Source organism: Eschscholzia californica, unplaced genomic scaffold, assembly GCF_041429995.1.
Source record: "Eschscholzia californica isolate CP2 unplaced genomic scaffold, dmEscCali1.0.p SCAF_4, whole genome shotgun sequence".
Taxonomy (NCBI): Eukaryota; Viridiplantae; Streptophyta; class Magnoliopsida; order Ranunculales; family Papaveraceae; genus Eschscholzia; species Eschscholzia californica.
The window spans coordinates 18,068,527-18,086,248 of record NW_028238461.1 but is presented as its reverse complement, the minus strand read 5'-3'; positions in this window follow the sequence as shown (position 1 = coordinate 18,086,248).

Genomic DNA, 17,722 nt, shown 5'->3' with positions numbered 1-17,722 from the left:
TGATGAAGAACAACTCTCTTGTTCTTCTATTCTTAATAAAATCCATTTATTCTTCCTCTAAGTCTAAACTACCTCAAAACCAATAACAAGAAGGAGATGAACAAGAAGAATATATTAAACAATGGCGGAGACCTAGAAGTGACACGAGGAATCATCTCGTTAGACAAGATAGTTAGAATTCAGAGAAACGACCCATTAGCCATGATTCACGCATCTAGGGATACATCATAATTCAAATACTCAGAATTGTCAAGGATCAAGATCGGCTCTTAGGGTCAAGGATCTAGGGATACATCACTGGCTCTTAGAGACAGTGAGGTTGGGTATAAAATATGGAAAGCGGTTTGTAGGGGGTGATGGTGATACTGTTTTTATTGAAGAAGAAAGAGAAGAAGACGGTGTGTAGGATTCATGGAAGAAGAAAAGAGGAAGACTTAAATTAAAAGTTCTAATTCTAGAGGGCACGAGTGAAATATTTCGGAGTAATGTCACCTATAAAATTGTTGTCCATATAAGATTCCTAGTTTTATCGCTTGTCCAGATAAAATTGTTGTCCACATAAGATAATTGATTGTCCATATATTGCCCACCTTCATAATAGCACAACCACATTAACAAATACAGGTCTAAGAGTCTGGGATATACTTCAAGAACGCAAAATCCATCAGCCAAAACAACTGGAGAATACCTTTCATCTCTTCGGGAATGCCCTCGATTCAAGGAGTTAGTTCACCACTCTGGAAGTGTTGATCTACAAGCCTTGTCAATGGATCCAGATAAAAACATTTTTATTCTATTAGATGCAGGTGAATTGGCAAATAAACTAGGGTTTTTTGGGCTTACCCCCTCGTCACTAATTGGTAATTGAGTTTACCCCCCTCAATAATGGGTAATTGAGCTTACCCCCTTGGAATTACTATTAGTGACAAAAACACAAAGGCTATGTTTGGCGTACGCGATATAATTGCCACTACCAATAACAACTATTCTTCAATATGATTCATATTAGGGATTTTACCTCATTTTATTGTTTGATTTGGTCCGGAATATGATTAGTAAAGATTGATTTTGTTTATATATTATTTACTTTCTGATTTTCTTATCACATACCAAACATATCCTTAGTAATTTTGAAAAAAAATCTAAATTCAAGAGGGTAAGCTCAATTATCAATTACTGAAGGGGGTAAACTCAATTACCAATTAATTTTGAGGGGGTAAGCTCAAAAAACCCAATAAACTATGGTACTTGATGATAGATAAAATGACCACCAGTTGACTATCGTCTACTGGTCAAGAAAGTACCAAAAACTCCATGGGTTAACCCGTCTCAAGGCCACAGGTTCGCTGAGCCCGAAGAGATCTGCCGCTAAAGCCCAGAATTGAGAGGTCGGCAAGATCATCTAAGGAGCTTTAACCCTGCCTTGCCTCAAATACAACCAGGTCTTCCATGCGATTCACGAGAAGAGCTGGGGGGTTCGCATAAGCAAGGCCGCTGCCTAAAGTCCTAAACATGGGAAGGCAGTGCGCTACACCCTTACTGACTCAATCACAAATCTTTCCAAAGATCTCAGTCGGCCAAGATCTTAAATTTATAAGTAATTTGAGCTTGAAGAGTCTCAAATGAGGAAATATATCCTAAAGAATCTTTTAACTTGTCAGGATATCTATGAAGGATCCTTGAATATAGGAACTTTTAAATATCCGAGATACGAGATAAACATGAAGGAAACCCTAAATCGTCAAACTACTGAAGAGTAGTCTTAATCCTGAACAGTGGCTCTCAACCGCTTCATCCACACCGTCTATCAAAAGTCGGTCGAAAGCTCCACAAAGATCAATCAATACTCAATACTTAAACTGCAAAGGGAAATCTGACTGTCTTTAGCGTCGCAGAGGTTTCCAAACTCTTTGCAGATTTTCCCGCAAGGTTCTCAAGAGCAGGACTATGATGGGGAGTCAAAGAAGCAGGATCATTCATTTAGACATGATCCAGCATCAAGTCTCTTATTTCAGATTAATAACCAGATTGACAATTTTTGACATCAGCGGTACTTATACACCTACCTCCTATGCGAATGGTGGAAGCTACTCAATAAATTGATTTTCAATAACAACATATTGGATTTGCATCGATGTTAGTGGAATACGAAAATAGAGTTAAGGTACTGGTACATCTCTGAGTTCATGTCTTCCAACTTATCTTCTACGATTTTGCAGATAGACGAATGACTACCACCACCGACAGATCAGATTAAGATACACGTGGTTGGTTCGTACCAAATCTCTCATGCTTCAGTTGCGGCAGTAGCAAGAAACTTAAATTGAGAGATAATCTCTCCAAGATCCATCAGTTTTGATCTGAAATCACCGATACATAGCGAGTCCAGAGCCTTCTCACTAAGGGTTGATATGGTGGAGGAAATTGGCATAAACGAATTTATAATGGAAGGAGACTCTAAACTCATGGTTGCCCTATTATCTGACGGTGATGAGCAAGTCCCGTGGCGTTTACTATTAGATCTAGAGGCATTACGTGATCGGGGCACACTTCCACGTGACGGATATGTACTGTAGCAGAAATAGCAATCAAGTGGCCCATAACATGGCTAATCAAATCTCGGTCTCTATGTGAATAACGGTGGCAGATTACCCCCAGTATAGTCAGCTTCTTTAGTTATTACTCCTTGTAACTTATACTCTTTCTTTTCAACTTTGACTAGTTTGTAATGGCCACGGCTTTGGAGAATAAAGAAAATTCTCCGGGGAATAAAGACTAAGGGAACATATTTACTTTTAACCCAAGAATTTACAAAGTTGTATCTTGCCCCCTAATCTTCATCTTCATCTTCCATTAAGTTTATCTTCTTCTTCTTCTCTCTAAAAACCCTAATCCAAGAAACTCAATAATAGTACTACAAATCAAAATTCCTAATTACAAATTGAGTTTTAGAAGTAATATTCATACACCTTCAAAAATCCAATTAGTTTGAAACCTACAAAGTGATGTTATATCAAAATTGGGTGAGTTGATTGACAATGATTTAGTATCCATTCCAACACAAATTTGACGGAAGAAGAACCCCGTTTGTCTTTAAATTCCTCAATCTTCTTCTCTTGATTTATTCGGGATTCTGATTTGTAGTACTACTATTAGGTTTCTTGGATTAGGGTATTTAGAGAGAAGAAGAAGAAGATAAACTTAGTGAAGATGAAGATTAGGGGGAAAGATACAACTTTGTAAATTTTAGGTCTAAAATGTAAATATGCTCCTTTAGTATTTATTCCCCGGAGAATTTTCTTTATTCCCCAAAGCCGCGACCTTTGTAATTATCCTTCATAACTAATTTTATTCTCAAAAGAGAAATATATGTGTATTGACAAACAATCACATTTAGATTTTTTAAGCACTTAAGATTAAGTTTTATTTAAAAAAGTTCTAATGAAAATTCGGCTTCTTTAAATGAGACCACCATCTTAATTCTACTCTCTTCCTAATATTATTTTCTTCTTAAAGACCTCCTTTACTCATCTTTTCCACCAAAAATAGTAGATTTGGTAGGATTTGATATTCTTTTCTTTTTTGGCATTCACACGCTCTTTATTTACCAAGGTCCCATCCGTAGTATTTTTCTTTTTTTGTTGAAAGTCATCCATAGTATTTCACTACTAAAACACAATAAAACAAGGGAGATTTTGACATAGACCCATACTTTTATGGATATTAGGACTACACCTCCGTTTTTTAAAAACTTTTGATTTACACCCCTACGTGGAAACTTTAATTTCAAGTTAAAAGTCAGTCGTGCGAATCACACATGTGAGTCAGGACAAAAATGCCTTTATGTATGATTTTGACATTAACCCCACTTCTATATCGATATTAGGACTACACCTCAGTTTTTTAAAACTTTTGATTCATACCCCCACGTGGACAGAAAACGTTAAGTTCTAGGTAAATGTCACTCGTGGGAATCACACATGTGAATCAAGACAAGAATACCCTTATTTACATTTTAATTTCCATCTCAATATCTTTTTCTCTTCCATTAATCCTCTACATCAACCACAAACAACTATTCCCTTCATCAACTGACACCACCCCTACACAAGCACCAACACAATCTTTACCTTTACAAGCCACCGTCACAACCATCATCCATCTTAGGGGTTTTAGCCAGTGATCAAGGGCAGACTTATTAAGAGACCAGACTGGGCAGCTGCTCGGTCTGGAATTTATAATCTTTTAACCTAGTTAGGGATAGTTCTGTAATTTCATTATATAAAATCATTTTTTAGGGAAGAAAGGGTTCCCACGGGAGATTTTGTTTGAAGAAATTGAGCAATTTTAGGAAGAGACAAAAGGAAGAACCGGAGCAAAGCTTCCTAGATAATAAGTATGGACAACACAAATCGATTTCTCCATCTCTTACACTTTTATAATCAAAACCCAATTTGAGGTTTTTAATTTTGTGTTACATAAAAGTTTTCATTGATTCAAATCATAGTGTGAAGTTGTTCTTGGTTTTAGGGTTTTGGTTGTATAGTTTGATGAACATCTTCTTACTTATTACCAAGAAAGTCAATTTTGTTCATGGGTTTAGTTGTAGATTTGGAAGAAGCATATTGATCTACCAATTTCATAAAATATAGTTTTCAATTATTCATATCTAGTTTGCATTGATTCAAATCAAAAGCATAGTTACTAACTATCGAAGTAATGAATAGAAATTTTTTATTCAAGTTTAATATATCAATTTTATTAACATCTCATGAATTTCTATTATTAGCATAGGTGAGGGTTTTAGGTAGCTCTAACTTTTGTTACTTCTTCTTTACTTGTTGGAATTGATTCGTGGATGTTCATAATTTGTCCTTGAATGTGGATGGTATTTTGTAGAAAATTTGAGTATTTTGCATATCTTTGTTTGATATATGGTAAGTTTGATACACAATAACACACAGTGTTCAATGACAATGTTACTTCAATTTTGCTTCTTGTTATGTCATGTTTTTAATTTAGTCAGTATTCTCTTTTGTAGTAGTAATGTCTGTCTTCCCGGACTTAAAATCCTGGTTCTGACACTGTCAGTGATCAAAGTTGTAGGCCTTCTTTGGTTTATTAAAGCTAATTGAGTTAGAGGTCAGCTCATAGAATAAATCAAATTTGAGAGTTTATTAAGAAGATGATGATGATGGTGGCGACAATAGCCGAAGATCGCCATGATTTCAAAACAAGCTCATTCTGGTCCATGTTTTTGAAAAAAAATGACTCCATTTTGGGATGTATAAGTTGGTGATACTTCGGTCCATTATCTTGAAATGAGATGCCCGGATTTTAGGATGTATAAGTTGTTGATACCTCTTTTCACAAAATTCTGAGAAAATCGCTGTCTGGCTAGTGCTGATTAATGGGAGAAAAAAAAGGTATTGAGATGGAAATAAGAATGTTAATAAGGACATTTTGTCCTGATTCACATTGTTGATTCCCACTACTAACATTTACCAAAAAGTTAACGTTTTCCGTCCATGTGGCGTACAAAATAAAAAGTTTTAAAAAATAGGAGTGTAGTCCTAATATCGATATAAAAGTGGGGGTCAATGTCAAAATCATACATAAGAGTATTTTTGTCCTGATTCACATGTGTGATTCGCACAATAAAATTTAACTAGAACTTAACGATTTCCGTCTACGTGGGGGTGTAAATCAAAAGCTTTTATAAAAACGGGAGTGTAGTCTTAATATCGATATAAAAGTGGGAGTCAGTGTTAAAATCTCCCATACAACAATTAAAATGTGCACAAAATGGGGTAGAACATTTAGATTTAGGCATATGAGATGTACATATTAGTATATAAAATATCACAAATTGGTTCGTCTTCCTTGGAAACATCTTCGATGGAGATAACTTCTTTAGAACAAACAAATCAATCATCTCGTAACAAAATGATAATATTAGTTTCGTAGGTGAACTTAGTAATGTTAGAGTTTATTTCTTCAATAGTTATCTTATCATCTTCAATAATTAGCTTATCATCGCGTTCAATAGAAATTTCGACTTACAGGACAACATCATGATCGATATCTTCATCTAAAGAAACATCACAGTAGGATATTACTTTAAAATTTGTGGCAATTATAGTTTTATATTTTTCTCCTAGGCTTGATTTAAATTGTGAGACATCATGAATTTACTTAAAATCTACGTGTCAATGCTCAATTAAATTTCTCTTTGCTAGATGTCAATGTTGAGATCCTCAATTCAAAAGGCATCTCCAATGCAAAACTCTAAAAACTTAAAAGTAATTTAGGTGTCACCCTAAATGGTTAGATTTGCTTTTAGTATTGAGTGGTCAATTAAGATCCTCAAAAGAAATCTCAAATAATGAGTTTCTTCTTGAGATATCTCAACATTAAATGATGCCACATCATTTTGAAATCCAAAATGAGTGTTTGAGAGAATTTTTTAAAAAAAAAAACTCAATAAATCCTAGGTGGCACTTTGAATTTTTCAATTTGAGTGTTGCATTGGAGATGCTCTTACGACCTTGGTAAAACTGAGATCAATTTTAATTACAGGATAATAATCGTTCAATAAGTAGGCATTTCATCTATTACGAAGTTAAAATTAGTATTTTACAATGTCTCTTTCTCGATTGAAGAAATGTTCTATTTCCGCATTTCAATTGCAAAAAAAAAAATATTACAACACTTGGTTGGCCAAGTGGTTGATAGTGTTGACATGAATTCCAAAAGCTTGGAGGTCCTAGGTTTTCCCATAGAAGGTGGAATCTATGGTTATTAAATTTGGGTTATTAAAGGTATAAATAATGTACTATAATAAGTTTGTTGGGCTTTAGGTCTCTTTCATGTTATTGGGCTTAGGCCTCTTTCATTTCTTGGTTTAACTTAGGCGGTTATCGTGTTGATCACATCTTCATGATGTATCAATGTCTTGTAATGCCTAACGTAGATTGTTGTCGATTTCTCAAAAAAAAATGAAAAAGATTTGGTAATAGTATTTTAGTTGGGCTTTAGACATGTTCTTGTTAAAAAAATTGGCAGCATTGTGTTTATCACATCTTTGATGTATCAACGCCATTGTAATGACTATCGTACATCATAGTCAATTTTCAAAAGAAAAAAAAAAAAAAAAAAATTCATATGATTTTTCAATAACCCGAGAAATTCATTAAACAATTGATTGATCTGCTTGAATGTTATCCCATATGACATCATTCCCTTAATTGTAACAATATCTCTTTATAATGATTGATAATGAATCAACTGAGAAAAATAACTTTAACATTTTGTTTTCGGTAGATGATTACCTCTAAATGAACTTTAAATAAATCTTTGGTAAATCTATTGTTAGAATTAAAGGTCACGGAAGCTATCGAACCTATCCTAGAAAGTGATCTGATTATGAAAATTAATTGAAAAGCTAAACCAAAATCTAAATATGCAAACAGAATTAACGAGGTTCGGCCTAAAACCTACGTCCTCGGGCGAACAAGAAATCTTTATTGAAGGATAGATGAAGACGACTCACATAACCCGCAAGTTCGTCCCAAGATGGTACCGTACAGAAATTAACCTTCTATACTAAATCTTCGACGACCGAGAAATTAAACACTGCTCAAAACTATGAATAAATTTCTCTCTCACTTGCTCCCTCTCTCTAGCTCTCTAAAGAAGAGTTGTTGTTGAGTAGTTGTGTTATTGTTGGTGTGGTTACAAAGCACTCAACCCACCTATTTATATTTATTATAAGCCGGTGGGGGAAGCAAATTGAGTAAAAATTGGAAACCAAAATTGTGAAACCGCCTATTCTTTGGATTTCCAAAACCGCCACTAGCCTTTGTGAAACCGCCTATAGCCATCCAACTCAATTTGGAAACTACCCCTCTTACAATTCTCCACCTCGTACACAATTTGATACACTTCAAATTTTGGACGAACACCAGGATACTCCTTGTAAGATATATCTGCTTCTTGTAACGTCATCCGACTGCGCCATATGACCATGGCTGCCTACGTACCCTTTTACAGGATCAAGCCTACCGTAGTTCTACCCTTCACATAAAGATTATCTTGTCGCCATTACGCCCTTTCGAGCAACTTAACACAAGCCGATTTGTAGCAACTCCAAGCAATGCTGAAACTTGCTACACGTCACCACTTTAGTCAACATGTCTGCGGGATTCTCATCTGTGTCTACCTTCATGAGAGAAACATCACCTTCCTCTATGACATCTTGTACAAAGTGATACCTAACATCGATATGCTTAGTACGAGCATGATGTACCTGATTTTTCGCCAAGTGGATTGCACTTTAACTATCACACCATACATCTACGCACTCCTGCTTAATCCCTAGATCATCCAGAAGACCCCACAACCACAATGCTTCCTTCACACCCTCGGTCATAGCCATATACTCGGCCTCCGTAGTAGATAACACAACTGTAGATTGTAACATCGATCGCCAACTAACTGGAGCACCATGTACCCTAAATACATAACCAGTAGTAGATCGTCTTCTATCTAGATCGTCAGCATAATCCGAGTCAACATAACCGCTTACTTGACATGTGTCTCCACCAAAGCACAAACCCGTATTAATAGTACCCTTCAAGTACCTCAACACTCACTTCACAGCTTCCTAATGTGTCTTCCCCGGGTTTGCCATAAACCTACTAACCAAACTGACCGCCTGTGAAATATCCGGACGAGTACACACCATAGCATACATCAAACTGCCAACTGCACTAGCATACGGTACACGATCCATATGATCCTTCTCCACCGTAGTAGTGGGAGATTGTTTTCTCGAGAGCCTGAAGTGTGGTGCCAAAGGTGTTAACACCGCCTTCGCATTCTGCATCCCGAACCGAGAAACTACTCGTTCGATGTAACATTTCTGATTCAAGTACAGTTTCTTACTTGACCGCTCTCTCTTAATCTACATTCCCAGTATCTTCTTTGCAGCGCCCATGTCTTTCATCTCAAACTCTTGACTGAGTTGAGATTTCAATTTATCTATCTCCACCATGCTTCGAGAAGAAATAAGCATGTCATCCACATACAAAAGGAGATAAACAAAGTCACCTTCGCGAAGCTTCTTGATGTATACACAACAATCATAGTCACTTCTGCGAAAACCATGCTTTAGCATGAAAAAATCAAATCGTTTGTACCATTGGCGAGGGAATTGTTTCAATCCGTAAAGAGACTTCCTCAAGCGACATACTTGATTTTCTTTACCCTCAACCTTGTATCCCTCAGGTTGAGCCATAAAAATTTCTTCTTCCAAATCACCGTGCAAGAAGGCGGTTTTAACATCGAGTTGTTCCAGCTCAAGATCACTGTGAGCAACAATACTCAATAGCACCCGAATAGAAGTATGTTTCAACGACCGGTGAGAAAATATCATTGTAGTCGACCCCTTCTTTCTGTGCATAACCCTTGCCCACTAGTCTTGCCTTATACCTTGTACCCTTGATCTCGGAAGAATCCTCTTTCTTCTTGTACACCCATTTACAACCAATAACAGACTTCCCTTCGGGCAATGGGACAACCTCCCATGTCTTGTTCTTGTGAAGAGACTCCATCTCTTCTTACATAGCAACCAACCAACTCTCTCTTTCCGCCACGGTGATAGCTTGTTTGAAGGTGACCGACTCGTCGTCTTCCATCGAGAGTGCATATTCAACCACATTTGCTTGCCCGTAATGCCTAAGAGGTTTGTCTGACCCTAACCTCTGTATCGGCTTATATAACTGTTTTGGCCTAGTGTGTACCGAAACATCCTGCTGTTGTTGTTGTAAAACTTGTGTACCTTCCCCTTGAACCTCCTCATGATCGGGTTCATCAATTTCCTCATCCTGAGTATTATCCTGATGCTCCACCTGATCATGATTCCTAGAAACCCGTTGGTCTTCGGCTTCTACTTCCACTACTTGAGCTTTAGTAGACCCAACATCACCAGAACTAGGCACCGTAGCTTTCGCCATAGCTACAATAGATGACTCATCAAACACCACATCTCTGCTGATTACAAACTTCTTGTCTTCCGTACACCATAGCCGATAACCCTTGACTCCTGTAGCATATCCTAAGAAAATTGCCTTCTTTGCTCTATTATCAAGTTTGTACCTTTAACAAGGTAATAGGCCGTACAACCGAAAACCCTAAGTCTCCCGTAATCTGCATGTTTACTTGAACACACCTCGTAAGGTATGCCTCCATCTAAAGAAGAATGTGGAGACCTGTTCACAATATAACAAGCTGTAGAAACAGATTATGCCCACCATTCTACGCCTAACCCCGAATTGGAGCGCATACATCTAGCCTTCTCAAGTAGTATACGGTTCAATTTCTCTGCGACTCTATTCTGCTGAGGTGTTTACTACTGTTCAGTGCCTCATATCTATGAATGTGTTCTAGAAGTGACGACACGTAGAAGATGCTGACTCAGGAAAATCCTCGCTTTCATACCAAGTGACGCAACATAAAACACGAAAAAGTTCTTTAACATCGGCTAAAAATAAACTCGCAAACACTAAAAAATAGACAAAGTATTGGGTTTTTATTACTGGATTTTAACGAATCAAATAATACTAGTCAATTTGTATTCAAACCTCTTTGTAAATCCCATCAATGTGTTGTACAACTAATGCCACGAAGGTGATCAGACAAATCCTCGCTTCTATAATAACTAACGCCACGAGAAACTCAAGAAAGTTTTAAAAGGTCGCCCACAAATAAAAATTAAGAATTGAGAAACTCTCAAAATAGAAAAAGATTGTTGAATTTGTATTACTAAATTCAATTGATTAATCGATACCCATTAATTTTTAGGGAAACCTATTTATATGATATCATATTATCAGAGGTTTCATAAACCTAAACAACTTCAAAATAAACAAGATACTAGAATTTGAAAATTAGGGTTTCTAGAAAGAAAATATAAAATTACATTAACTTCAAATAATAAACTAGTAAATTATATGTATATATATATATATATATATATTAATTTTAGGGTTATTTCCCAAATGGCCCCCAACTTTGTGACCAGCATCCTGCCTGGCCCCCTACTTTAGCAATAATTCCCATATGGCCCCCTTTTTCCGTTATCTTTAACGGTCCGTTACTCTCTCTCTCCTCCATCTCATTTTCTCTCTCTGTCAAGTCACCTATCACGCCACATCATCATCTTCTCCGGCATAAGTCGCCGGCCGGCCAAATTTCCGGTCGGCGACCTTCAATTTTTTTTTTATTCTCTCTCTCTCTCTCTAAAAAGAATTTTTTTTTTATTAATTTCCTCTCACATATCTCTCTCTCTCTCTCTCTCTAAACTCCGGCTAAGGGGTTTCCCTTCGCTGGAGGTCTGTTCGTGATGAACGGACCAGGTCTGTTCATCACGAACAGATCTGCTGTTCGTGACAAAAAATCTAAATTCAAGGGGGTAAGTTCAATTACCAATTACTGAAGGGGGTAAACTCAATTACTAATTTGTTTTGAGGGGGTAAGCTCAAAAAATCCTAAAGTTTATTTTGATGTTTGTTATAAGTTTTATGCATGGTCACGTAGCATTTAATAGGTTTATTTCAGTGATTTTAGGTTCAAATTTGCTATGCTCATTCGACATTGCGTTGCCAAATTAAGCTCCAGTAAGTTAAGTGAGTTTTTGGAGCTCAAATTGGTAGGCTCGTGTTGAATTGGTTGAGGAATTCGATGAGTTGAACTCTAGTAACCTCACTCAGTTACTAAAACTCAAACGGTGGCTTAGTGTCAAAGTAGTTAAGACTTATAGACATCAGCCAAGCAATTTTAACTCCGCTCACCTCACCCAATTAGTGGAATTGAAATCAGCCACCTTATACCGAAGTGATTAACCATTTTCGCATAGGTCTGCCAATCGTATATACAAAAATCGATTTGACCGTACCAATTTTAGGTAGTTTTATGGTTTCTCAATTTCTTCTTTACTTTCGATAAAAAAAATTTAACAAGTGTCTTTCTCAAGTTGTTTTTGTCTCTTCGGTTGCATCATACCACCTTTCTTAAGTATTAGGACTTTCCGATATCAATAGTTAGGAGACATTATGAGTTGAAAATTGAGAAACAGAGACAACAACTAAGTCATAAAGAGAAATGTAGAAAAACAAAATGAATTAGCTGATCGGTGTAGGTAAACTGATTTTCTATGACATAATCGTTACGTGCCTATCGACCTTCGTTGACATAATCGATAAGAGCCTACCCATTTTAACTCCAGAAACATACTTATTTCATGAAGTTCAAATTGGTGGACTAGGGAAGAATTTCCTCTAAGATATTTGTGTTGAAAGGGTTCAGAATATGGGTTGATATCTAACCCGATTTACGACCTGCTAACCCGCCTTAAAGGAAATGTTAATTGCATGCGAAAATCGAAGGTTTCGTCGTGGAATTTTGGACTTGTTTGCAGGACTGATTACCGAGGTAGAGCTGGTACGTGAAGCAGGGCTCTGAGGAAAAGCTGGACTCTGAGACAGAGTTGGAACGCGTAGCAGATACTATGTCAGTTATTAGCGTATCCATGTGTATTTCGGATTTAGAAAGAGATAGTCGGTAAGGCGGTGGGATTAGGGTTTTAGTGGCTATATAAACTAAAATGTTAGGAGATATATGTGTTGAATTCTCACGAATCCCTTGTGTAACTTCTTTGCTTATCATAGTGGAAATCACTACGACGTTGACGCCGTGGAGTAGGTCTCACAACCCGAATCACGCGAATCTTTTGTGTTCAATGTGATTGTTCTTTGTTTCCTATTGCTTTTCTTGGATTACTTGATTTTGTCATAACAATTTGCATGCCTTAGTTTATACCTATTACTTGGAGGTTCAATTCGGTTTGTCCATTGATTTGTACGAAACTGTGACGCCCCGTGTCCCATAATAGACACGACCACGTCCCGGTAACCTACAGAAGAGCCGAAAATCCGGCAGCACCTCCTCTGTAAATCGAACCGGTCGTACAAATGGTGAGGGAGAGAAATACGTGGGAAGGAAGTTAAATGGGAGAGAAATACGTGGGAAGGAAGTTAAATGGGAGAGAAATACGTGTGAAGTTAAATGGTGAGGGAGAGAAATAAGTGGGTAGTTATGTAGGGATATCCTAACCACTTTTGGTCGTTTTATACTATTACCCTTCTATTTTGAAGGGATTTACACGAAAAGGGATTTTATAACAGCCATTACGTGTGATCTTTATGAAAATCCCAATAAAAGTAGACGGTCAGACTTATCCCCTAATAACCGACTGAGCTGTTTTAATATAATAGATATATATATATCTATTATATATGACACAATGGTGTTTTTTGAGATGGACCGTACGATTTATCTTCGGATATTCATTATCGTTCGATATTCATCATTTCTGAAATCCAACGGCTCATCTTTTACTTTTAACTTTGCACGGTTATTTATGGTGGCAGTTGTAATTTAGGCGGTTTTTATATCTTCATAACTTACTAAAACAATCTACTTATTTTTATACCCTCACTTTCTTAAAGAAATAACATTTAGATTAACACCTAAAAATTTAGTTTAAGGGATACTACCATCATTTGACATTTTTAGACTAAAATCGTGGGAGAGAGAATACACGCCACATTGTCAAAAACTTCCGAGGAGTGATTCATTGAGCTCGAGCTCATACCGGTGAGGTATGAGCTCGAGCTAATGATCGTTGATATAAAGAGGGTGGGATGGATATGGAAATTTGACAGCTTGCATTCACACATGTTACTTAGGGAAATATTAGAAATAAGGAAATAGTCTTGTAAATCAAGTTAACTACAAAATTGCCATTCACATTAAACTGGCACAACACATACACGGTGTTCCTCTCTCCCTCTTACTTAAATAATTAATTTTATTTAATGGACACGAACTCCCAAATCCGCCATATCAGTTATTTTCTTTTATTTTTATTTAATTTTTAATTTTTTGCAATATATAATTGCTTTCCTATATAGAATTTGAAATTTCTCTTTAATCTAGAGTGTTTCTTTTTCTTCTCATCTAACAAATTAGACAAAAAAAAGACCATAAAAGTAAACGATAAAAAATTTAACAATGTTAAACATAATCATAAATTAAAATTAATGGAAAATTATATTCATAAGTATTACAAAATATTAGTAAAATTCTTGAGAAAATTAATTAGCTACTAAAAAATTTCATGCCTCACTTTTGGGTCCAACCTAATGTGCCCATTCAACTGCACAAGGTAAACGATATCGAATCCAACCTTTATATATTTGTGGAACTGAAGCATTTTTTTGTGATTACCATGACAAAGTGATTTTCGGATACGTTATATTTTGAGTTTCTGATAGCACACACAAAACACAATTGAAAGTAGTAACAAATAAGCAACCGATAACAGGTAAAGTAAACCAATTCCCCTTACCGCAATATTCATCATAATAGTCAAGTACTTCTCTAATATATATGTATCGATCAACACCCAAATGCTCAGAAAATATAACGTATCCGAAAATTGTGGAAGAGAGTAAACAAGAGATTAACTACCTATGGATTTTGATTCATAAATAACAGAGATTAATACGAGATATATTTGAATGGTTGGTGTTTTGGTTTTGATTTTACTTACGAGGATCCATGTTGATTTTTATTATTGTTTGTTTTTTTTTAATTTCCTTCACTCTTTGTAATGTTTCTTAATTTATATTCACCCTTCTTTTATTTATCTTTGTAGATTTGATTAGTTTTTACCTCAATTGATTTTCTTTTTCCTAACAATTTCAAGATTGAAGAATATTAACTTGATTTTTTTAAAACACTATAACTTTAATTTATTTTGAATTTAAATTCCACATTTGAAAGCAAATTGTGGAAGAGAGTAAACAAGAGATTAACTACCTATGGATTTTGATTCATAAATAACAGAGATTAATACGAGATATATTTGAATGGTTGGTGTTTTGGTTTTGATTTTACTTACGAGGATCCATGTTGATTTTTATTATTGTTTGTTTTTTTTTAATTTCCTTCACTCTTTGTAATGTTTCTTAATTTATATTCACCCTTCTTTTATTTATCTTTGTAGATTTGATTAGTTTTTACCTCAATTGATTTTCTTTTTCCTAACAATTTCAAGATTGAAGAATATTAACTTGATTTTTTTTTAAAAAGGAAAAAAAAAAAGCACAGAAACACTACGGAAAAGATAGACATTTTAGAAGCATTAGTTGAGGAAGAATGTGGTAGAGATTTTAAGGAAAGAATAGTTTTGTTGTTAAATCTTTGTTTAATTGTTACGTTCTTACATTTTTGGTAAATTTTTTTCTACAGATAGTACCATATATAGATTTTGCTTTTCTGTTTTCTCTCTTCCATCCTACATTTCTTCCACAACCACATGGTCTCCTAATGTCACAATTTGTTGACGTAGTTATAATCGTTAGGACTATTAGAAGAGTTTTGGCCATTAGTTATTCAATTTTCTCCCAGTTATCAATTTGTTGGAAAAAAATTGAGGATTAGTTTTGCTAAAAAAGGAATTAGAATTTAATTAATGGAGATGGAAAAAACATATAGTTTCACTTTGGGTATTGAGAAAAGAAGAAATATGCTTTTGTTCCACTAATTGTTTTAAGACTCACTGTAAATTTATATAGATGTTTTATTTCTTGCAAGTTCCTTTTTTTGTCTCTCAAACAACAATACAAGTTAAGATACTAACATCTTCTCTCTCAAATTAGAATTCAAGTTAAGATATATACTAACATATCCTGTGTCCCTTTTTCTTAAACCATACCAGCTGGTCATAAATTATTAATGGGAGGTAATATTTTGCAAGAAATTCAATCACTCCAAATCTTTAACTCTTTTTGGTTCTTCTCTATTACATTTATAGTCTTTGTATTCTCTCATCCTTTTCTTATACTGTATTTTTCTAACTACCAATATTTTGATGATTGAAGATGTTTGGTATAAGAATATGTTATGATTTCATCTCTGCCCACATGTCTGTTCTATCTCACATAAGCCATTTCTAAAACTTAGGATTCAGATTCATAATAAATTTTGAACTTTAAAATGTAAATTGTAGTCAAAGATTATATCCCATAAATTATGTAACAGATTTTGTATTAGAATTTATAAATACGAACTCTGAATATCTAATTGAGATATAGAGAATTGATTCATTTACATGGTATTAGAACTCATACCTCTTCTTCAATCTCTAAAGGCTTCTTTTATTTTGATTTTCCTTTTTTACATTATTCATAGTTTCCGTCTTTATTGTGTATCTCCTCTTTGTGTATCTTCATATTGTGATGTCTTGAATTTTCATTAATACCGTATGGTCGAAGAGAAAAGTCCAATTTGTTTTTAGTTCACTCTATTATTGAATTTAGGAAACCATTTGATCTCAAAAAAATGGTGCAACATAAACATATTCATTATTATTTTTTCGTGGCTAAATGGCGGGTTGCTACAATATGGACTTTTCATATATTTGCGTGAAATATTAGTTTCATTTCTCTATCTCTATTCTCTCCAATGATACTTACAATGTAGTTATAAGTTTTTAATTATCATTCATGTTTTAGTTGATCTTGAACTATGGGATGGGAAGTTGTTTTTCTTAATGGTGTTTTTATATCGTTTTTTTAACGTTGCAGGTTTTAGAAGATGGTAGAATTAATATGTATCTCTCTCCCTATCTATTTCTAAAACCTAATGTTTTGTCCATATCTTTCATAAATTCTCATTGATTATCTGGTTTAATTGTTTTATTATATTCTGTAGTTTTTTTTGTTGAAGAGATTATATTCTTTAGTTCTGACGGAGAGAAATATCAAGGATTTATTAATTTCTCTATTCTTCATAAAATTTCATAGTCATAATTAGTCATGTCAAACTTTATTGTTCTATGAGAGAGATAATATGTTTTTTTTTATGATAGAGAGATAATATGTTAGGACATGCCCTTCAACTCTTTTATTTTTTATGGACATTTTATCATTGACATAATCTCAACATTTTATCTTTTCTCTTCAACTAGGGGTCCACCGCATCCTACGGACGCGGTAGATCCCTTTTGGCTAACGCCTTTGTCATTGTATCCGTCGTGATCGATCACGTCTCAGTGGTGTGTGTTTCTCGAGGTTGTGTATATCCAAATGCAAATAAAGCACAAACTTCATTTCTACACCATCGAGGATGACACAAAGATCTGTGATTCGCATAGAATATGCGAATTACAGGTCCCTGTATAATATTGGATGGTATAGGAATGAAATTTGTGATTTTTTCGCATTTGGATATACACAACCTCGAGAAACACACACCACTGAGACGTGATCGATCACGTTGGATACAATGACAAAGGCGTTAGCCAAATGGGATCTACCGCGTCCGTAGGACGCGGTGGACACCTAGTATATATATATATATATATATATATATATATATATATATATATATATATATCAATCCTAATACTAACATACAATAGCAGACTTAACTGCCCACCCTTGGTATGCCTCTTAATTAACAAGGAGTTACCCAGAGAATTCTATAGTACTTTGGCTAGTACCGTCCCATACCGGCACTAACCAAGGTACTCAAATTTTCTCGAGAAAGTGGCTTACCCCTAGGTAGGTAAGCCCCCCTCCCACTAGGAGACTCC